Source organism: Felis catus, chromosome C2 (assembly GCF_018350175.1).
Source record: "Felis catus isolate Fca126 chromosome C2, F.catus_Fca126_mat1.0, whole genome shotgun sequence".
Classification (NCBI taxonomy): domain Eukaryota; kingdom Metazoa; phylum Chordata; class Mammalia; order Carnivora; family Felidae; genus Felis; species Felis catus.
In genome coordinates, this window is record NC_058376.1 from 67,675,034 (window position 1) to 67,699,137 (window position 24,104).

Sequence of the window (24,104 nt, forward strand, 5' to 3'; positions counted from 1 at the left end):
ATATTTAGCTATTTAAACTGTATGGAATTTCATTTTGTGTATGTTGTGAAGAGTGATTTTATTTTTTCTAAAATATATGAGCAATTGTCCATTTATCACAAACTAAATCCGTAATCTTCTTAGATCTAGTTTTATGTTCTCTAACTTCATAATAGGTTTTGTTCTTCTGGAGGAAGATATCTCCTTGATATCTTTCCTATTTTAAAATGTTATTGTTTATTCTTATGTATTTATGTTTTCAAATAAACTTTAGAATCATCTAGAAAAGGATTACTTTTTTATTTCTGTTTTATTTGTTTTGAGAGACAGAGACAGAGAAAGAGAAAATCCCAAGCAGGTTCTGTGCTGTCAGCACTGAGCTCAATGTGGGGCTTGAGCCCATAAACTGTGAGATCATGACCTGAGCTGAAATCAAGAGGTGGATATTCAACCAACTGAGCCACCCAGGCATCCCAGGATTAATTTTTTAAAAGCAACTAATTTTCATTGAAATTACACTAAATTTATATGTCAAATTGGGGACAAATAATATACCTTGGTAATATACCCTAGTAATAATATTAAATCTTTCTATGCATAAAATGACATCACTCTCCATTTGTTTATTGGACTACTTCTCTATTTTTATTGATATCTTCACATTTTTCACTATGTCTTGGTTATTTTTAATAACAACTTTATCTAGATATAATTCACATGCCATAAATCCATCTTTTTAAGGTGTATAACTCAGTGGTATTTAGAATATTAATAAAGTTGTTAATTCCAGAAAATTTTTATCACCCCTAATAGAAACCCCATATCCATTAATAGTCACTCCTCATTCCCCTTTTCCACCTAGCTCCTGGAAACTTTATGTCTTGTGGATTTGCCTATCCTGGACATTTCATATAAATTGAATTAAACAATGTATAGCCATTTGTGTATGGCTTCTTTCATTCTGTATGATTTCAATATTCATCCCTGTTATAGGATGCTATCAGCATTTACACCTTTTTATTCCAAATAAACTCCATTAGTTGGAGATACCATATTTCATTTATCCATATATAAGTTGAGAGACATTTTGGTTGTTTCCACTTTGGGCTATTATGATAACACTGCTATGAATACTTATATACAAGATTTTGGTGGACATACGTTTTCAATTCTTGGGCATATACCTAACATCTAGATATATACAGTTACACTTACACATACTACTGGGTCATACGATAACTCTATAACATTTTGAGGAACTGTCAAAGTGTTTTCAAAAGTGATTACACCCATTTTACATCCCCACCAGCAATTTATGACAATCCAAATTTCTCCCCCTCCTCACCGACACATGTTATTTTCCATCTGTTTTATTACAGCCATTTTAATGAGTATGAGGTTGTATCTCATTGTGGTTTTGATTTGCATTTCCCAAAGGACTGATGATGCTGAGCATCTTTTTATATGCTTATTGACCATTACTCCTGTGTTTTCTTCTAAGAACTTTATAGCTTTAGCTTTTATTTAGGTCTGTGATCTAAGTTAAAATTTTTATATGGTGGATCTACCTTCATTCTTTTGCATGTGCCATCATGTTTTCTCAGCAGCATTTGCTGTCAAGAACTATTGCTTCACTTGTTGAATGGTATTGACACCTTTGTCAAAAATCAGTTGTCTACTAGGTATATACCCAAAGGGCACAAAAAGACTGATTTGAAGGGATATGTGCACCCTGATGTTTATAGCAGCATTATCAACAATAGCCACATTATGGAAATAACCTAAATGTCCACCGACTGATGAGAGAAAATGTGCTATACATATACGATGGAATATTACTCAGATGTCAAAAAGAATGAAATCTTGCCATTTGTAATGATGTGGATGGAGCTAGAAAATATATGCTAACTGAAATAAGTCACTAAGAGAAAGACAAATGCCATATGATTTCACTCCTGTGTGGAATTTAAGAAACAAAACAGAAAACAGACTCTTGACTATAGAGAACTGAGGGTTGCTGGAGAGGAGGCAGGTGGGGGATGGGTTAAATGGGTGATGAGTATTAAGGAGGGTACTTGTGATGTGCAGTGGGTGTTGTATGTAAGTAATGAGTCACTAAATTCTACACCTGAAACTAATATTACACTGTATGTTAACTAACTGGAATTTAAATAAAAAATTGAAAAAGAAAAACATCACAAAGAAAAAGGAAAAGAAAAAGAAAAAAAAATCAGTTAACCACAGGTTCATGGGTTTATTTTTTGGACTCTCCATTCTATCCCATTGATCTGTATGTCTATTCTTATGCCAGTAGTTAGTACATGATCTTGATGACCATAGTTTTGTAGTAAGTTTGGAAATCAAGAAATATGAGTCCTCAACTTTGTTCCTTTTTTTTTAATTTCTTTTTTATTTATTTTGTTTATTTATTGTTGAAAGACAAAAACAAGAGTGCAAGCAGGTGAGAGGTGGAAAGAGAGTGAGGCACAGAATCCAAAGCAGGCTCCAAGCTCTGAGCTGTAAGCACAGATCCTGATGTGGGGCTTGAACCCACAAACTGTGAGATCATGATCTCAGCCACAGTCGGACACTTAACCATTTGAGCCACCCAGGCACCCCTGTTCTTTTTCAAAACTGTTTTGACTATTCTAATTGCCTTGCAATTTCATATGAATTTGAGAATCAACTCATCAATTTCTGTAGTCAGCTGAGATTCTGATAAGGATTACATTGACTCTGTAGACCAATTTGAGGAGTATTACCATCTTAAAAATATTAGCTCTTCTGAATCATGAACATGAGGTCTCTTTCCTTGTATTGAGGTTTTCTTTCACTTTTTTCAACTATGTTTTGTTACTTTCAGAGTATACTTGTTTTGCTGAAATTTATTGCTAAGTATTTCTCTTTTTTTGATCCTATCAGAAAATGGAATTTTTTCTTACTTTCATTTTTGGATTGTTCATTGTTGGTGTATAGAAATGCACTTGATTTTGCATATTTATTGTGTATTCTGCCACTTGCTGAACTCATTTATTCATTCTTATAATTTTTGTAGGTTTCTTAATTTTGTTTTTATATATAAGATCATGTCATAAGATAGTTTTACTTCTTTCTTTCCAACCTGGATTTTTTAAAATTTATTTTTCTTGCCTAAATGCCCTCACTAAACCCACCAGAACAATGTTGGATATAAATGGTGAGAACAGACATACTCATCTTGTTCCTTATCTAAAGAACCAGTCTTTCATTTTTATGTATGATGATAGTTGTGGATATTTCAAAAATGCTCTTTGTCAGGTTAAGGAAGTTCTCTTCTATTCCTAGTTTGTTCAGTGTTTCTATCTTAATGAAATTCAGTCGGGTTTTGTCAAATGCTTTTTCTACATCTGTTGACATGAGAATGCAGTTTTTGTTCCTTTTTTTAATAATATGATTAACAATAAATGATTTTCAGATGCTAAACCAGCCCTGTATGACTGGGATAAATCCAATTATTCATGGTATATAATCTTTTGTATATGTTGCTGGATTGGTTTGCTAGTATTTTGTTGAAGATTTTGTTTTTATATTCATGAGGGATACTGAGCTGTAGTTTTCTTATGATGTCTTTGAATGCTTCTGGTATCAGAGTAATAATAGCTTCATAAAATGAGTTGAAAAGTGTTTCCTCATCTTCTGTTTGGGAAGAGTCTGTGAAGACTTGGTATGAATTCTTTTTTAAATGTTTGGTATAATTAACCTGTGAGGTCATTTGGGCCTGGACATTTTCCTGTAAGAAGTTTTTTTGTTTTTGTTTTTGTTTTAATATAATTTATTGTCAAGTTAGCTAACATGCAGTGTATACAGTGTGCTCTTGGTTTTGGGAGTAGATTCCTGTGATTCATTGTTACATACAACACCCAGTGCTCGTCCCAACAACTGACCTCCTTAATGCCGATCACCCATTTTCCCCACCTCTGCCAACACACCCCCCATCAACCCTCAGTTTTTTCTCTGTATTTAAGAGTCTTTTATGGTTTGCCTCCCTCTCTGTTTGAAACAATTTTCCCCCTTCCCTTCCCCCATGGTCTTCTGTTTAGTTTCTCAAGTTCCACATATGAGTGAAAACATGATATCTGTCTTTCTCTGACTGACTTATTTCACTTAGCATAATGGAACTGAAAGGTATTATGCCTGTAGGAAGTTTTTTAGTTACTAATTAAATCTCTTTACCTATTACAGGTCTACTCCAACTTTCTATTTCTTCCTGAGTTATTCTTGGTAGTTTGTGTCTTTCTAGTAACTTATCCATTTCATATAGGCTTTCTAATTTATTGACATACACCTTTTCATAATATTCTCTTATATCATTTTTATTTCTGCAAAGTTGGTAGTTATGCTACCTCTTTCATTCATTATTTTAGTAATTTGTGTATTCTTTTTATCTAGTTTATCTAGCTAAAAATTTGTTAATTTTATCGATCTTTACAAAGGACCAAATTTTTCTTTTATTGATTTTATTAGTTTTTTATTATCTATTTCACTTATTTCCCCTCAGGTCCTTTTTCCCTTCCTTGTGTTTGCTCTGTATTTAGTTTTCACATCTTTTTCTGTTTGTTTCTTATGTTGGAAGGCTAGATTATTGATTTGAGATCTTTCTTTCTTTTCCATAGAGATGTTTCCAGCTATAAATTTTCCTCTAAGCACTGCTTTACCTGCATCCCTTATGTTTGTTATGTTGTTCATCTCAAAAAATCTCTAATCTACCTTATAATTTCTCCTTTGACATATTTATTTCAGAGTGTGTTCAACTTCCATATATTTGTGAATTCCCAAATTTCTTCATATAATTAATTTCTAATTTCATTCCATTGTGGTCAGAAAACATACTTCATATGATTTCAATCCCTTTAAATTAATTGAGGCTTGTTTTCTGGCCTAACATATGGTCTGCCTCAGTCCATGCAGGTTGCCATAACAAACTACCATAAACTTGGCAACTTGTAAACAACAGAAATTTATTCCTCATAGTTCTGTAGGCTGGGAAGTCCAAGATCAAGGCTCTAGTAGTTTCAGTGTCTAGTAAGGACTCACTTCCTTGTTCACGGGCAAGTGTCTTTTTGCTGTGTCCTCACATAGGGAGAAGGAGGCAAAGGAGTTCTCTGGGCTTCTTTCATGAGGACGCTAATCACATTTATAAGTTCAGAGTCCTAATCACCTGTCAAAAGCCCCACCTCCAAATACTATCACACTGGGGATTATGTTCCAACATATGAATTTGGGGGAGACACAGACATACAGTCTATAGCATAGTCTATCCTGAAGAATGTTCCATTTGTACTTGAAAGAATGTGTATTCTGCTATCTTGGGGTAGAATATTCTATGGTGTCTGTTTAGGTCTAATTGATTTACACTGTTGTTCAAGTTTTCTATTTTCTTTTTGATTTTCTTCCTAGTTGTTCTATTCATTGATAAAAGTGGGGTATTGAAGTCCCCAACTATCACTGTTAAAATTATATTTTTCCTTTCATTCTTTTAATTTCTTTCTTCATGGATCTTGAAAATCTCTTGTTATGTATGTATATGTGTACAATTGTTATATCTTTCTGATGAATTAAACCATTTACCACTAAAAAAAAGACCTATTTTGTCCTTAATAATAATTTTTGTCTTAAGATGTATTTTGTCTAATATTAAGATAGTTGCTCTAGTTCTCTTTTGGATACTATTTACATTTTATATCTTTTTCCATTATTTATTTTAACCTATTTGTATCTTTGAATCTGAAGTATGTTTCTTGTCAGACTCTTAAAAACTGAGAATAAACTGAGGGTTGATGGGGGTGGGAGGGAGGGGAAAATGGGTGATGGGCATTGAGGAGGGCACCTGTCAGGATGAGCACTGGGTGTTGTATGGAAACCAATTTGACAATAAATTTCATATTTAAATAAATAAATAAATAAATAAATAAATAAATAAAGTATGTCTCTTGTCAACAAACTGATGGTTGCCAGAGGGGGAGGGATGTGGGGGTTTGGGCGAAACAGGTGAGAAGGAGGAATAGGCCTTCAGTCATGGAATGAGCAAGTCATGGGAATAAAAGGCAGAGCAAGGACCAGTCAATAATACTGTAATAGCAATATAACAGGACAGATGGTAGCTATACTTGTGGTGAACATAGCATAATGTATAAATTTGTCAGATCACTGTTGTACACCTAAAACTAATGCAACACTGTGTGTCAACTCAAACAAATAGAAAAAAAATATGTCTCTTGTCACAACATAAAGGTTGGATCATATGTTTTATCCATTTTTCCAATTTCTGCCTTTTGATTGAAGTGTTTAATCCATTTACATGTAATTAAATTACTGCAAAGATAGGATTTATGTTTGCCTTTTTGCTATTTTATATGTATCTTAGGTCTTTTCATTCCTCTATTCCTCCATTACTACCTTCTTTTAGATGAAAGGGAGGCTTTCTAGCATACCATCTTAATTCCCTTTTTGTTTTTTTTTTTTTTACTGTATATACTTTTTTAATTTTCTGAGTGATTACACTGGAGATTGCAATTAACATCTTAACTGAAAATAATCTAATTCAGATTAATACCAACTTAATTTCAACAGTATAAGAATCTTTGCTCTGGTATAGGTCCTTTTCTTCCACCATCTTTTGTGCCATTATTGTCATAAAAATTGTATCTTTAGACATATAAGGTAAGCAACACAGCATTATAATCATTGATTTATGCATTTGTCTTTAAATTAGATAGGAGAAAAAAGTGTTAAAAACAAAAACTACACTTATACCCACTTATACCTTTTATCTATGTAATTACCTTTACTGGTGCTCTTGACTTCTTCATGTGGATTTGAGTTACTGTCTAGTGTCCTTTCATTTGAACCTAAAGGACTACACTTAGGATTTTTTTCAAGTTTTTATTTAAATTCCAGTTAGTTAACATACAATGTAATATTAGTTTCAGGTGTAGAATTTAGTGATTAAATACTTTAGTGATATAACACCTAATGTCCATCACAACATATACTTAGTATTTCTTCTGGGCAGGTCTCGCTTTTTGTTATCTGGGAACACCTTAATTTCTTCTCTGGCTCTGAAATATAATTTTGCTGGATATATCTTTTGGTTGAAACTTTTTTTTCTTTCAGTATTTGAGTAGGTCATCCCTCTGCCTTCTGACCTCTATAGCTTCTGAGAATTCTATCAACTTTTGATCTTATTGAGGATCCCTTATATGTGATGAGTTGCTTTTCTCTAGCTGTTCTCTTTCTCTCTTTCTCTACTGAGGTATAATTAACATAAAACATTATATTAGTTTCAGGTGTACAATACAATTTCAGATAAGACGACCTGAATAGGCCTGAATTTTTCCAAAAAAGACATACATATAGCCAACAGTATCACTAATCATCAGAAAAATGCATTTCAAATCCACAATGACATATCACCTCACACCTGTTAGAATGGCTATTACCAAAAAGACAGGAGATAATAAGTGTTGGTGAGGTTGTAGAGAAAAGGGCATTTCCCAAGCGTAGCTGCTATGGAAAACCAGATGGAGGTTCCTCAAAAATTGAAAAATAGAACTATCATATAATCCAGCAGTTCCATTTCTGTGTATGTATCCAAAGGAAATTAAATTACTATCTTAAAAAGATATCTGCACCCCCATGTTCACTGCAGCATTATTTACAATAGCCGAGACATGGAAACAATCTAAGTGTCCATCAACAAAAAAAAATGCATAAAGATGTAGTATATGTATACAATGGAATGTTATTCAGCCACAAAAAGAAGAAATTCTGAAATTTGTGACAATATGGATGAGCCCTGAGACCATTATGCTAAGTGAAGTAAATCAGAGAAAGACAAATACTGTATGATCTCATTTATATATGGAATCTAGAGGGAGAAGCTCACCAAAACCTGCCCCCTGCCAAACTCATAGATACCGAGAACAGATTGGTGGTTGCCAGAGGCAGGACAGGGTGAAATGGGCAAAAACGATCAAAAAGTTACAAGCTTCCAATTAGAAAATAAATAAGTTCTGAGGATGTAATGTACAGCATGGTCACTACAGTTAACAATATTGCACTACATATTTGAAAGTTGTGAGGAGATCAGATCTTAAAAGCTCTCATCACAAGAAAAAAAAATTTATAGATATGTATGGTGATAGATAACTAAACTTATTGAGGTGGTCATTTCATGATAATATACATATATCACTTCATATTTACATACACCTAAAACTCATACAATATTATGTCAATTTTATCTTGATAAAATGGAAAAATTAATAAGATTAAATCAATTTTTTAAATTAAAAAATGCAACATTATGAATACAAAAAATACAGTGAGTATTAGTGTGATAAAGAAATCACTACAGCTTTATTTAGGTCCTTTTATTTAACCCCCAGCATCCCTGTGCAGATTCACAGGAGCTATACAAATGAAGGATCTTGATGTTTAAACTTTTTTAGTTTGAAGGTATAATTATCTTTGGCAAAAGTTGTACATTTATGTTAAGATAACTGAATTTTATTTCAAAAATACAGGCTCGGGATATTGCTTGACCACAATCTTACTGTGCATCAATATTGCGACAGAGCAAATAAAAATGAGCCATCTCAGGCAAGTAATATTCCAAATTTACCATAGACATCAGTCAAATCAGTCTGGGAGCCCAGATTGAAAGGGAATATTGGCAAACCAGAGTTCATACTAAGGAATGAAGGCAATATGATGATAGAGTCTCTAAAACCTGCCTTTGAGGAACTGCTGAAGGAACTAAAGCACTTGGCTGTGGGAAGGAAGTGCTGCTGGAGAACAGTAGAAAAACCAGCATGTACAACAAGAAAGAGACTTATTCTGTATTGTTCTAGAGGAAGGAAGGATGAGCTGCAGGAAGATTTCAGTTCAATATAAGTCAATTCAAGTCAACAAATATTTATGGAATCTGTTATGTACTGGGAATTGTTTGAGGCACTGGGAATAAAGCAGTAACCAAAATGGACAAAATTTGTATTCTCATTTTGTAAGAGAGATATACAATAACACATAAGTGTGACAGGTGATGGGGGATGATGTATCCTAAGAAGAGAAATACAGCAAAGTGTCAGCAACAAACAATTAAGAATGAAATTTTAAAATTATGCCAAATACAATTGTATCAAAAAAGCATCAAATACCTAGGAATAAATCTAGCAAAATATGTGCAAAAAACTTATACACAGAAAACTATAAATTATTAGTGAGAGAAATTAAAGAAGACTTAACTGAATGGGAGAATATGTCATGTTTACAGATTACAAGCCTAACTATGAGATATCAATTTTCTTCAAAATTGATCTATATATTCAATGTAATCTCAGTAAAAAATCCAGACGTGTGTGTGTGTGTGTGTGTGTGTGTGTGTGTGTGTTTACAAGCTGATTCTAAAAATGCATATGGAAATGCAAATGGCCAAAAGCAGCCCACATGATCTTAAAGAGGAATAAAGTTCAAGAACTTACTGTACCAGATTTCAAAACTTACTATAAAGCCACAATTAAAAAAAAAAAACAGTGTGGAGTTTTGGCAAAAGAATGGACAAAGACATAATAGGACACAATAGAGAGTCCAGAAACAGACCCACATATAATTGGGTATTTTATGACAAAGGTGACACACAGAATAAAAATGTTTATCTTTTTTATTAATGGTGCCAAGTCAATTGGATATTCATTGGGAAAAAAATGAAAGTTGACCACAGAAAAATCAATTCCAGGAGGATTATATACCTTAAAGTAAAAGGAAAACATAAGGCTTCCAGAAGAGAACACTGCAGAATATATTCATGACTTGATGTCCACAAAGCTTTCTTAAGCAGGATAAAAACACACTAACCATAAAGGAAAAGATAGTTAATTGGACTATATTAAAAATAAGAACTTCTGTCCATAAAAAGACACTATTAAGAGAGTGAAAAGGCAAACTACAGAATTGGAAAAAATATTTTTAATATCAACAATTGACAAAGAACCTAGAATATAAAAGGTGTGCATGTGTTTAACACTAGAAGATATTGCCAAAGATTTTTCAAAAGTGGTCATACTAATTTCTATTTCCACCAGTAGTAAATGAGAGTTCTTATTTATCTTTTTTTTATGTTTAGTTATTTTTGAAAGAGTACAAGTCAGGGAGGGGCAGAGAGAGGGGGACAGAGGATCTGAACTGGGCTCTGTGCTGACCTCAGCGAGACTGGTGTGGGGCTGGAACTCACAGACCATGAAATCATGACCTGAGTCAAAGTCAGACATTCAACCCACTGAGTCACACAGGTTCCCCGAGAGTTCTTATTTATCTTATTAACCCAGTAATTCTACTCAGATATATTGCCCAACAGAAATTCAAGCACATGTACACCAACAACCATTCATGACAGCATTATTCATTATAGCTCAAAACTGAAAACAACTCAAACGCTCATCAAGTGAAAATGATCAATAAATTGTGATATATACAGGAGAATATTCTACAGCAATTAAAAGGAGCAAGTTACTGCACAATATGGTTGAATCTCACAAGTTGTTGAATGAAAAAAAAATAGATACAAAAGAGTATTTACTGAATGATTCCACTGATATAAATATAAATAATCTATGGTTTTATAAATCAGGACAATGGAAAAAAGTACAAGTGCCGATCAAATTGTACATATTTCTAAACATGTGTTCTACTTCAATAAAATTTATTAATTAAAACAAAAAGAAAATGATTAGGCCCTATTTGAGTTTCTTAGAGCATCTTGAGAGGGATCAGGATGAAAAGAGGACAGGGGCTAAAGATGAGAGTGTGAAAACACCCTCTAGCAATGAGACAGGAAAGTCGGAACCCAGGAGGAAAGAGCGCCAATGAGAAATTCATGGCAGCTGGATTCCTACATGTTTTTAAAGAACAGAGTATTACATATTCATTTTTAAGTTGTTTTCTGTGTGCAGTTTGCTCTAACTTCTCTGACCCTATCACCTACCCCCAACTTTATTGCTTTCAAGCCATAAATAAAGTTTGCAACACCCTAAAAAATGGTAAAGAAGAATAAAGAAATAGTGATGGAGTGGGGTGAAAGAGGGGCTATACTATGGTGATATGAATCCCAGAGGAATGCATTTCTGGAAAGGTAACATTGAATGGAGAGCAAAAGAAGTGAGGGAGAAGAGTGTTCCAGACCGGGAATAGTAAATGAGTCTCTGAGGCAGGATCTGCTGACCACATTCAAAGACCAACAAGGAAACCAGTGGGTGGGAACCAAGAAGGATTATAGGAGAGGAGATCAGAGAAATAGCCAGATGATGCTGGCCTTTATGAACAATGCGTTTTACTGGATTTTAGTCCGAGTGAAATAAGAAGCCATTACAGACAGGGTTTTGAGCATAGAAATGACATAATCCAAGTTATTCCAAATGTATCGATCCCATTGCTATGGGAAGAATAGATTGCAGAGAGGCAAGGGTGGATGCAGGAACAGTTAGAAAGTTTTCTAGGAGATGCTGCCTTGGATGAGGCTGGTGGTGGTGGAAGTGGAGACAAGAGGTTGATTCTGGCTCTATTTTGAAATCTGAGCCAGCATGACTTGCAGATGAATGGGATATGGAATGTGAGGGAAAGAGTCCTTCCAGGGATGCCTCAGGAAAGAACTTTCTAACCTAAAGATCTGTCTGTTGAATGAGTTTCCCTGAGAGCAGTTATTCTAGCATAGGCAGTTTACTCATTCCACCTGAATGTTTGTCTCCTTCTAGTTTACCTGCTGTGTAAGATCCTTAGAAGCAATGGGCTGGGTGACCTCTAAGATATTGCATGTGCCAAACATTATGGAGCTTTAAGGCAGTCAGATCATGATCCTGTACATCATGAATTTTTAGGCCATGCAGTCGCAAAGTAAATTTCCCACACCAAAGTAACTTTTTATCTGCTGTGTACCTTTTTCACCACACATGCATTTTTATACTGGTCAAAATGGGTTAAAATGAACAGCAGGGGCAGCTGCTTTGGGGTAAGCAGACACCACACAAAATGAAGCCTGAGGCTGAGAGATGCTGATATTTGAAAGAAGGAAGAGCAGCCTTGTCCTCCCAGCCCTCAGGGATGGTTATGAATAGAGGCTACACCAGAAGAAAGTGTAATTATAGAGAAAATTATTGAATTGTAAGCAAACACCTTAACAGTTTCAATAGCCTCAAATGTTATCTCTTTCAAAGCAACTACCTTGAGAATAATCTGCTACTGTTCTATATATAATACAATTGCCACACTGGTGCTGCTGTTGCTCTAAGCTTATTTGAAACCCTTCTTGGGATTTTTCCTCAGGGAAGTTAATGTAATTTACTTCAAAATGCAGTCTCTCCAGTGGTCAGCTCCCTGGGAAGTTTGATGTCAAGAATCTCAGATTCTCCTGGTTGGCAGGAACTTCAAAGCTTATAGCCTATCTAGTGTGTGACCTCCCATGGTATCATTAGTGACAAGCAGGCACCTAACCTCTGCTTCAATCCTTGGAGGGAAGGGAATGTGGTAAATACCTCTAAGGCAGCCCTTTCAAATCCTCCCAGACAGCTCTGATTGTCAGAGAGTTGCCATTAATTTATTTTCTTTCCAAGATTTTATTTAAATTCAAGTTAGTTAACATATAGTGCAGTATTGATTTCAGGAGTAGAATTTAATGATTTATGGCTTACATATAACACCCAGTGCTCATCACAAGTGCCCTTCCTAATGCCCATCACCCATCTAGCCTATCCCCCACCCAACTCCCCTCCAGCAACCCTCAGTTTGTTCTCTATAGTTAAGAGTCTCTTTTGGTTTGCCTCTCTGTGTTTTTATCTTATTTTATTTTTCCTTCCCTTCCTCTATATGATCTGTTTTGGTTCTTAAATTCCACATATGAGCGAAATCATATCGCATTTATCTTTCTCTGACTAATTTCACTTAGCATAATACCCTCTAGTTCCACCCATGTTGTTGCAAATGGCAAGATTTCATTCTTTTTGATGGCTGAGTAATATTCCTCTGTGTGTGTGTGTGTGTGTGTGTGTGTGTGTGTGTGTACACCACCTCTTTATACATTCATCAGTCAACGGACATTCGGGCTCTTTCCATAATTTGGCTATTGTTGATAGTGCTGCTATACACATTGGGGTACATGTGTCCCTTCAAATCAGTATTTGTTTATCCTTTGGATAAACACCTATTAGTGTAATTGCTGGGTCATAGGGTAGTTCTATCTTTAACTTTCTGAGGAACCTCCACACTGTTTTCCAGAGTAGCTGTACCAGTATGCATTCCCACCAACAGTGTAAAAGGGTTCCCCTTTCTTCACATCTTCACCAACATCTGTTATTGCCTGAGTTGTTGTTTTAGCCATTCTGACAGCTGTTAGGTGGCATCTCATTGTGGTTTTGACTTGTATTTTCCTGATGATGAGTAATGTTGAGCATTTTTTCATGTGTCTGTTAGCTATCTGCATGTCTCCTTTGGAGAAGTGTCTGTTCATTTCTTCTGCCCATTTCTTCACTGGATTGTTTGTTTTTGAGGTGTTGAATTTGATAATTCTTCATAGATTTTGGATACTAGCACTTTATCAGATATGTCATTTGCAAATATCTTCTCCCATTCTGTTGGTTGTTTTTCAGTTTTGTTGATTGTTTTCTTCACTGTGAACAAGATTTTTACCTTGATGAAGTCCCAATTGTTCATTCTTTGTTTTGTTTCCCTTGCCTCTAGAGACGTGTCTAGTAAGAAGTTGCTGCAGCTGAGGTCAAAGAGGTTGCTGCCTATGTTCTCCTCTAGGATTTTGATAATTTCCTGTCTCACATTTAGGTCTTTCATCCATTTTGAGTTTGTTTTTGTGTACGGTGTAAGAAAGTGGTCTAGTTTCATTCTTCTACATGTTTCTGTCCAGTTCTCCCAGCACCAATTGCTAAATAGACTGTCTCTTTTCCATCGGATATTCTTTCCTGTTTTGTCAAAGGTCAGTTGACCATATAGTAGTGGGTCCATTTCTGGGTTCTCTATATTGTTCCACTGATCTATGTGTCTGTTTTTGTGCCAGTATCATACTGTATTGATGAGTAAAGCTTTGTAATACAGCTTGAAATGCTCCAATCAAAAGACATAGGGTATCAAAATGGATAAAAAACAAGACCCATTGATATGCTGCCTGTAAAAGACTCATTTTAGACCCAAAGATACCTCCAGATTGAAAGTGAGGGGGTGAACTATTTTTCATGCTAATGGACATTAAAAGATGGAGTAGCCATACTTACATCAGACAAACTAGATTTTAAATCAAAGACTGTAGTAAGAGATGAAGAAGGGCACTATATCATAATATAGGGGGCTATCCAACAAGAAGATTGAACAACTGCAAATATTTATGCCCCCAATGTAGGAATAGCCAAATATATAAGTCAATTAATAACAAACTTAAAGAAACTCAATACAATAATAGAATGGGACTTTAACACCCCACTTACAACAATGGACGGATCATCTAAGCAGAAGATCAACAAGGAAACAATGGCTTTGAATGACACACTGGATCACATGGACCTAACAGATACATTCAGAGCATTTCACCCTAAAGCAGCAGAAATTAGAATTATTTAGAATTTAGAAAAGAATACACATTCTTTTCGAGTATCCATCCATTTTCAACTGAAACATGCCCCACCATACCTTCCATCCACTGGTCATAATGGAGTGTGAGGCAGTATTTCCTAAATGTCAGGCATCTGTGTCCCACCTTCATTATGTTGCCATTTCTACTATATCCAAATATCACTGGTCTTCTTCTTCCTTTAATATCTTTCTTTGAAAATTACCCCATATTCTTACGCAAGTAAATTGACCTTAAATGGAAACTACATCACCTTGTAAGTGGAAAGCCTGTATCAATTAGAAATTAATAGTGTAAGGAATAATATCAGAAGGAAGAGAAAGTGATGATATTAAATTCTACTTAGGAACTGTTGCCTAGCAAAGGTGCTGAGCCCGAGGCAGGCTTTCTCTTTGTTAAAACAGATTAGCAAGTGGTAGAGAGGTGTAAAGACAAAGAATCACAAAAATGATAGTTCTTCCCAGACATAATCCATAGAATCAAGAGAACTGAAAAAGACATAAATTTTTTCACCACATGATCTAGTTATTTAACGTCATCAACTGTGTACCACTCAAAACCATCTACTGTACCTCTAGTGGGAGATGTACGCACTGAGACCCACGGGCAAAATGGTCAAACACCTTGGCTGGTCGTGTTTCCACCACCTCCTAACTCCTGTAAGCTTCAGTTTCTTCATCTTTAAAATGTAATAATAGCTCTTCAGAGTGAAGCTTTCTTAATCAAAGGCATTTGAACATTATGCCCAGGTATAAGCTAATCCCTGAGAAGAATTAATTCGGCCTAAGGCTGCAGCATCATTCAGTTTTGGAGTTGAATTAATTCAGCCTTTTGGCACTGACTAGGTTGTACAGTCGTTAGGACATTTTAATACCTACTGCTACTGAACCAAATCCCCCACTGTGAATTTATATTGCTGGGTGTTTGGGCCTGAGGGAGGACTTGGCATTTATTACTATTTTTTAAATTTTAGTTAATGTACAGTGCAATGTTGGTTTCAGGAGTAGAATTCAGTGATTCATCACTAACATATAACACCCAGTGTTCATCACAACAAGTTATTTTTATTAACTAGATTCTTCTCTTCACTCTGTCCTGGTGTTGGAACATTTATTTACCTCTCCTTGTGCTGCATTGGAAGGGAAGTAAGTCAATGGGCAGAACTGGGGTCTGATAAGGATGTATTTGAGAGTCCAGATGTGAGTCTATGCTCCTCTGAAGCAAGAAAATGGAAATACAGAGGAGAAATCTGCGTTGTTACTTAAAGTTTTAAGCTTAGTAACTATGCAACTTTTCACTCTTATGGCTTAATGTTATTTTGCAAACACTTCATCATCATGTTACTTCATATTTTCTTTTAGGTTTCTTTTTCCTTTTCTTTTCTTTTTTTCTTTTTTTCTTTTTTTGCTTGCTTTAAAAATAAATACTCCCTCTTGTTCTAAAAAACATTTTGAGCACTCTGCCCTGATGTTTTTCATTTTTAAAGATTGTGTAATATCTCATTAAGTTACCCTCCCATAATTTATTTCACCAATTTCCTATTGTTGACAGTTTGCTTTGTTTGTTTGCCTTAGTGTTTTTTTTACTGCTATTATCTTATGTTTAAAAAAATAATCTTGCTATGATCATCTGCCCATGAACATTATTTTGTTCTGGAAATTTCCCCAAGAATGAAGTTACTGCATCAAAGGGATAATAATTTTTGTGGCTCTTTACAGACACCAGCAAGCTGCTCACCCAAAAGAGTACATGTTGTTTGAGGGTAAAAAGAAAAAAACTAGGTTTCTACAAAATAAATTAATTTTCCCCTTTTTCAAAAAATATTCTAGCGCCTGACAGGCGGCGGGCGTCATGCCAGAGGATGGGGACTGGGATGATCAAGGCAGGTGGGTCCCCGTCTTCAAGGAGCGCAGGGTCGGTTCCGTACAGGAAATGACACGCCAGCGGTAACTGCTTCTGGCCGAGGAGGACTGGGAGCCCTTTGGCGCGGAGAGTGGACAGAAGAGAGGAGGGAGCTGTTTGCGAGCACCGAGAAAGTCTCCCTGCGTAGGCAGCGCATGACCTGAGTCTTGCAGAATGAGTAAGAGTTTGAGCATGGGTTTTATATTTATTTTACTCTAACTCTCTGGCCTTTTTTCCAAAAAAAAAAAAAAAAGTTTCCCACTCTTGGCACGGAGAACGTTGGTGGAGTCGTAAGCCCCCACCGTCTTAAGCCTCTTTCCATTTCCAAGAAGGAAGGAAGGGGTTCTCTCAGACTGCAGGAGCAGGATCTAGGGTCCAGGAATTCCCAGCGCTGAGAGGACTGGAGAGGACCCGAGCGTGGGGCGCCCGGTCCCCGGGAACCAGACCCAACGAGTGGCCCCCGGGAGAGAAAAGACGCGCCCTCGGCGCTGGGCTCCAGAGGAGTCAGCGCAGCTCCACGTGGACGGGGAAGACGGTGAGGGTGCTGGGGCTGCCAGGAGTGCAAGATAACAGAGCAGCCGGCAAGTGGGCTCCGAAGGGAGCCGGGCTCCGCAGTCTGGGACCCCGAGGGGGCAGGCGGGCGGGGAGCGGGAGAGGGGCGGAGTTCCGAGGCCCGGGCCGCGGCAGCTGCCCAGAGGGTCGGCGCGGGGGGTGGGGGGTGGGGGGGCTGCTGTGGCCGGACCGGACAGCTGGCGCCTCTCCGAGACCGTGACCTTGGCATCGGGAGCTGGGCCCGCGTGGCGTCCTGAGCTCAACTTCCAGCCCATTCTCGTGTAGACCCACAGCTGACGGGCCGGCGCTGCCCCTGGTGAGGGAGCACGGGCCAGGGCGGCAGGTAGGACCAAGGTCGGGGAGGAGGGTGGGCCGGAAAGCACCCCAACGCAGGGGCAGTGGCGGGCTCCAGGGACCGCAAGGGCCCAGGAACCAAAGGAAGGGCGCACGCGGGAGCACCTCAGCCCCGGGAACACCGGGTGCGGGTCTGTGCGGGAAAGTCAGGGCCAGGTTACAAGACCAAAAAGACTTCCTGGGCACAGGACCAGACTGTTCAGTTACCCCCAGAAGGAGCTGGGGGTCGCCCTCTCTGATAAACCGAAGTGCGTGCCAAGACACGGACTGTGGGTAGTGTCTGGTGCCTGCGCCTTGTTTCTGCCTGTGGCGCAGTCAGAAAGAACACACACCTTTCCGTGTATGTTAGCAAGGCAACAGGCAGCTTTCTAGTGTCTTCGGATATTTAAGGGAGGGCCACAGTGTCAGCACCCATCTTCCTTGGCCCAAGCCTCCAGGTGTCTTGAGGACAAAGGAAAAAAGAGCAAAAAGAACCAGATGCGGTTTTTTATTATTTTTAAAACTATTTTTAAGAGATAATTTCAACAGATAACACATGAACATGGGTTTTTTAAGGTTTATTTATTTTGAGAGGTGGGGAGGGGCAGAGAGAGAGGGTGAGTGAGAGGGAAAGAAAGAATCCCAAGCAGGCTCCTGTGCTGTCAGCCTACAGCCTGAGAAGGGGCTTGATCTCAGCAACTGGAGATCATGACCTCAGCTGAAATCAAGAGTGCCACGCAGGCACCCGATTTTTAAAATCAAACAATGCAAAAGTTAATCTTCTAGAGATAATATTTATACCAGCATTTGTATCTATAGCTCATTGTTTTTACTCATATCCTTTCTCTCTTGCTCTGTCCCCTCCTTTTGATTCTTTTTTTTTTTAATTTTTTTTTTAACGTTTATTTATTTCTGAGACAGAGAGAGACAGAGCATGAACAGGGGAGGGTCAGAGAGAGAGAGGGAGACACAGAATCTGAAACAGACTCCAGGCTCTGAGCCATCAGCCCAGAGCCCGACGCGGAGACTCCAACTCACGGACCGCGAGATCATGACCTGAGCCGAAGTCGGCCACCTAACCGACTGAGCCACCCAGGCGCCCCTTGATTCTTTATCCTACCTCCTGCCTAATGAAAGTACCAGAGGAAAATGACATCATTGCCACTGCCCACACCCCATAATCTCCAGTGTTCCCAACTGGCACCACCCCTGCTGTCTTCAGAATCTTTCACTGGGCTGGCCCTTGGGGTAGGGAGCCCACTACCATGACATTTCATTTACTTTCCTTAACTGTCCCAGCATTCGGGAAGAATCCATGATGAGTACTATACTATCTGTTCTTTCCCTTAAACTAGTCTTTCCAAGTGTAATTTAAGTAGAGTCTGGTACTGAGGGGAATTAATGAAGGCTGTTTCCTAAAATGCACTAGATTTCCAGGAATTCCAGAAAGCAGAACTTGGCCAATTACACTTTTACATTGCCTGTCCCTTCTCCACCCAGGACCAACAGAGTGGCAGGCATAGTATTCTTCCTCCGTAAGAATCTCAGAAAATAGGTGTTTTATACTTGTAAAGGGGCTCAGGGACATAGCTTTGTGGCAGACCACCAGGAGGGAAAGATGTAGAAGAGTTAGAGGGCAACAGAGAAGTAGGAAGGGAGGAGTAGGCCAAGACTCTTGAGTGGAAAAGAATCCTGGAGCACAGGGCCCTGTCATTTAGGAACAATCATCAGATAATTCTGCTAAAAGACCACACATGCGGCTTATTTCTGCCAACAATCAGCACAATCAACTCTGTTCCAAGGCTTTTACTATGCAAGGCCAAAATATATTGAGAAATGGAAAAAATCAGCAAATAAACCCCTTTTTATCTACATGATAAAATATAAGTGGTTTAAATTATTTTTAATGAAATAATAAGTTTTTTAGGAATTATGCAGAGTGCTTAAAATAACCTAATAGGTACTCCAAGTCACTACATTTTCCTTTATTTTGTTCACTTTTTTCATGTTGCATGACCTAGACCTGGATCCCACACATGTCAGAAAGTTCAGGTTGGTTAGAAACTGCCCTTTCTAAGAAGCCTTTTTGAATGGAGGTTGAGAGGAGAATGGATTAGAAAATAATGACTGATCCTTGTCGTAGGTTAAGGAAACAATGAGGAGGAATGAATTGAGTACCAGCTTGAGTCTCATAAGGAATCTTTATGGTTTTTTCTTCTCAAATTTTTATTTAAATTCTATTAGTTAACATAGAGTGCAATACTGGTTTCAAGAATTCAATGATTCATCACTTAACATACGACACCTAGTACGCATCATAACAACAGCCCTCCTTAATGCCCATCACCCGTTTAGCCCTTTCCCCATCCACCTCCCTCCGTCAACCCTCAGTTTGCTCTAAGAGTCTCTTATGGTTTGTTTCCCTCTCCCTTTTTTCCCCTCCCACATGTTCATCTGTTTTGTTTCTTAAATTCCACATACAAGTGAAATCATATATTTGTCTTTCTCTGACTGACTTATTTTGCTTACCATCATACACTCTAGCTCCATCCATGCAGTTGCAAATGGCAAGATCTCATTTTTTGATGGCTAATATTCCATTGTAGGGGCACGTGGGGGACTCAGTTGGTTGAGGATCCAACACTGGTTTTGGCTCAGGTCATGATCTTGAGGTTCATGAGATTGAGCCCTGCGTCGGGCTCTGCACTGTCAGCACAGGCTTGCTTGGGATTCTCTCTCTCCCCCTCTGTCTCTGCCCCTTCCCCACTCATGCTCTCTCACTCTCTCTCAAAATAAATAAATAAACATTTAAAAAAATATTCCATTGTATATACATACCACATCATCTTTATCCACTCATGAGTCAATGGACATTTGGGCTCTTTCCATAGTTTAGCTATTGTTGATAATGCTGCTTTAAACATTGGGGTGTATGTACCGCTTCAAATCTGTATTTTTTTATCCTTTGGGTAAATACCTAGTAGTGCAATTGCTGGAGAGTAGGGTAGTTCTATTTGTAACTACCCTAGTAGTTCTATTTGAGGAACCTCTGTAATGTTTTCTAGAGTGGCTGCACCAGTTTGCATTCCCATCAACAGTGTCAGAGGTTTCCCCTTTCTCCACATCCTCGCCAACATCTGTTGTTTCCTATGTTGTTGATTTTAGCCATTCTGACAGGTGTGAGGTAGTATCTCATCATGGTTTTGATTTGTATTTCCCAAGGAATCAGGTATAATTCTTCAGAGAACTGGACAATGAATAAGAGGTGAAGGAATCATTCTATTCATTCATTCATTCATTCATTCATTCATAATGTTTATAAGAGTGCCTGGCTATGTGTCAGCAACTGGGGGAAAAGTGGTGAAAAAACCAGGCAAGATCTCTGATCTCCTGGAGCTTATAGATGCTTTGGGGAGGCAACTGTTAGTAAAATAACAAACTATTAAATATATTTTTATAAACTCAAATAAGCTCCCTAAAGAAAAGAATGTTAGTTCATTGAGGGTGTATACAGACTTTACTGCAAAGACCAAGGAAGGCTTTCTCAAAGAAGTTTCCCTTGAGCTGAGATTCAAGAGTAGGTGGAAATATTGGAGATATATGGTTTTGAGATGGGACCAGAATGTATCGGCTAGACATTGCATTTGGCTGCTAGTGAGTTAGTAATCAAGAAGTCTGGCTGCCATGTAGTGTTTTCCATATTGCATGTGTAGACATGTAGAACTGGCATTTCTGGAATTTGGGGAGATATTCCTTGTTCACACAACATCATTTATGCCATCTTGAGTTGGTCGTGGCTTTCCATTGCTGTTATTCTTGCTTTTAAATTAAAATTTCAAATTAATTTCATTTTTATTAGTTTATTTTATTATGCATAATAAAATATGTGCATTGTGGTTCAAATATGAATATTTCCCATTGTAGAGGCAGATATGTATGTAACTGCCATACCAAATTTGGCTTGTACAGTGACAACTCATTGTTATCATTTTCCCAGTACTTTCTCAAGTGAAAAGTGTGGTAGGTAGACTACAATATCTTCTCTCCACTCCTATCTTCTGCTCTAATTGGGAGGATGTCAAAATGTTTAGTTATCATAAAGCTGCATGTACTTCTTCAGAGTTTTATAATCAGTCCCCCAGTAAAGAAAAAAGGTTACTAATTACACTGATGCTGTAAATAAAAGCAATATAAATCTCACAATGTATTGACATGGGGTGCTCTGACCAAGCAGCATACTTCATGTACAAACAAATATTTTCATTCATGCAACAATATTTGCAGTTAAATTTCTGTAAGCCAAGCACTGGGCTAGATACTATGGATAAAACGGATTAGTAAGACATGGTCTCAGCATTTAAGGAATTCATAGAAATGTAAGAGGAGGGAATCATTTGTCCATGGAAGGATAGGAAAGTGTTGCGGTTGCCATAACGAAAGCATAATTAAGGTACAGTGATACACAGGGAATGGAGTAGTCAATTCTACCAAGGAGAGGAGGGGCTGAGGAAAGGTTCATGGAGGAGTTAACACTTGAGATGAATCTTGAAAGATGAGACACTCCACAAGATAAACAAAGGGAAGAGGGCATTATAGAGAAGGGATTTATGTGCAAAACCAGAGGTGTGAAATAGCATGTCAAGGTCCAGGACCTGTAAGCAGCTCAAAGAGCTGAGGCATTAGGAGCAAAGAGGGACTCATGAAGAGACAAGGCTGGAGTGGTGGGCAGGCCAGGTCACAGAGAACCTGCATGCCATCACGTGGATAACTTGGTGGTTAAAATATGCATCTGAAATGATACAGACCCAGGTTTGAGTCATGGCTCTGCCACTTTCTAGATGCGGAGCCTTGGTTAAGTAACTTGACCTCAATAAGTAATAGCGGTGAAAGTTGTACCTGCCTTATTAGGTTCCTGCAAGAAATGATAAGTTATGTGGTACGTGGCAAGATTACGCATATAGTTAATATTGGCTTTTTTTATTATTATTATTATTATTTATCCTAATGCAAAGGAAGCCACTGTAGGGTTTTAAGTAGACTTAATGAGCGTTTTGGGTTAGATCATAATCATCCTGGCTGTATATGGATGCTGAATTAAAGGGGGGCAAATTTGGAACAGAGAAACCACTTACAGAAATTATAACCATTCAGATGATGATGAGGATAGCCCGATGGTGGCCATAGCAGTGGCCATGGAGAAAAGGAACCAATGCTAGAGATGTCTGCAAGGTAAACTCCACAAAACTCAATTACTCATTACTTGTGGGGAGTGGGACTCTGCTCTGTCATATTTTGGTTCTGTCATCTAAGTGATTTTAGGATAAAGGAAAGGAAGCCATGTGTCAACCGGGACTAGGGATCAGGTATCTAGGAAGTGCTTCTGTGTTAGCAGAGGACTTAATGATTGGTACCAAAAAAAGCTGTCTTTGTAACTGAGAAGACTCCTTGACAACTTCTATGTCACAACGTAAAATAGTATTGGAAAGGCTTAGTTGATCCATAACAAATAAAATCCATTATCTCTCTCATCTCTGGGAGGCTTTTCGTTCAAGGTGAGTGAACAGTAGACTTCATCCATTTGCCACTGTCATAAAGTGGCACGTACAACAAGCACTCATGCCTTGTAGTTTTGTTTCTATTCCTGCCTGACAACAGCCTGATTGAATTTTTTCTCAAATGCTCTCTCAGAATCCAATATGCACAGGCTGAGGTGCCTCTATCAAAGCTAGTGAGAATGAGAGGATTGAGATGCTCCCTATTTTATAATGCAAGGTAGTCTTGGTAACCACATCATCCGTTCCTAAGATGGAAAATAATCCAGATATGTGTGATAGTGTTTGCTGAAAAGTTGCTGGGAACTTTATGCCTGTTTCCCCCAAGTCTGGATCCTAGGAAATGCTGACTGAATGTTGGATTCACTTGCCTGAACAATTTTATAATTACTTGAAGCCGCAGAAATGAACAGACATTATAATTAGGCAGGGCCAATGAGTTAGGTGGTAAAGTGTGAAATGAGAAAAAATAAGGTCTGCCTCTGCCAGAGACAGAGAGTTTGGATAAAAGTGGATTTTCCAATCTCTGTGACTTTGGGCAACACATCTCACCTCTCTGAGCCTCAGTTTTTACTGGTGGATATTCCTTTGGATATCTGTAAAACTGAGGTAGTGTCTCCTTCAAAGGGTGGTTGTGAGGTTTAAATGAACTATAAATGGAAAGTGTTTAACACAATGCCTGCAAGGTAGCTGTTTAACTGGTCTGTATCCTTTGGCTCAGCTCCTGTCTGAAATCTTTTTTTACACTGAAAAAGCAGGAAGAATCAAGATTTCTTAGGTTAAGTAACCTGAATTAATTGGCTTTTATGTGTTTCTCATCCATAATTGATTTTTTTCCCCTGGGAACTGGGGTGGAAATCTGTTTTCCTCCACCCTTGGGGAATGCTTATCAGTATGATGGGGACAAAGGTAATATGATACCCGCGGAGAGAAGACTAATTTTAGCTATTCTTTCAACAAGTCTTTCACGTACATACAAGAAAAATGAAGTGATTTGACTTCTTTCTCCCATGTTTTTTGTTGTTCGGCATTCCTAATAAGCATGTTTCTTATTTATTTCTTGTTTTTCATGTAGAAAGAGAGAAGCAGGCTCAAAAATATTGTAACCATTTCCCCCAACCCTCAAT

At 37.9% G+C, this 24,104-nt stretch overlaps 2 protein-coding genes across 6 annotated transcripts in view; one reads left to right on the plus strand and one right to left on the minus strand.

The window, feature by feature from the left end:
• The window catches only part of ILDR1 (immunoglobulin like domain containing receptor 1), a 294,614-nt gene that overhangs the window by 143,831 nt on the left and 126,679 nt on the right, over positions 1–24,104 (minus strand). The gene's annotated exons all lie outside the window — the stretch shown is intronic.
• The window catches only part of CASR (calcium sensing receptor), a 79,563-nt gene continuing 72,036 nt past the window's right edge, over positions 16,578–24,104 (plus strand). The window contains exon 1 of one of the 3 annotated variants that reach the window (XM_019839216.3): positions 16,578–16,718. The gene's annotated coding sequence lies outside the window, so the exon portion shown is untranslated. Of the gene's footprint in view, positions 16,719–16,945; positions 17,076–17,295; positions 17,436–24,104 lie in introns of those variants that run through there. The other 2 variants (XM_019839215.3, XM_019839214.2) reach the window with 2 other exon arrangements.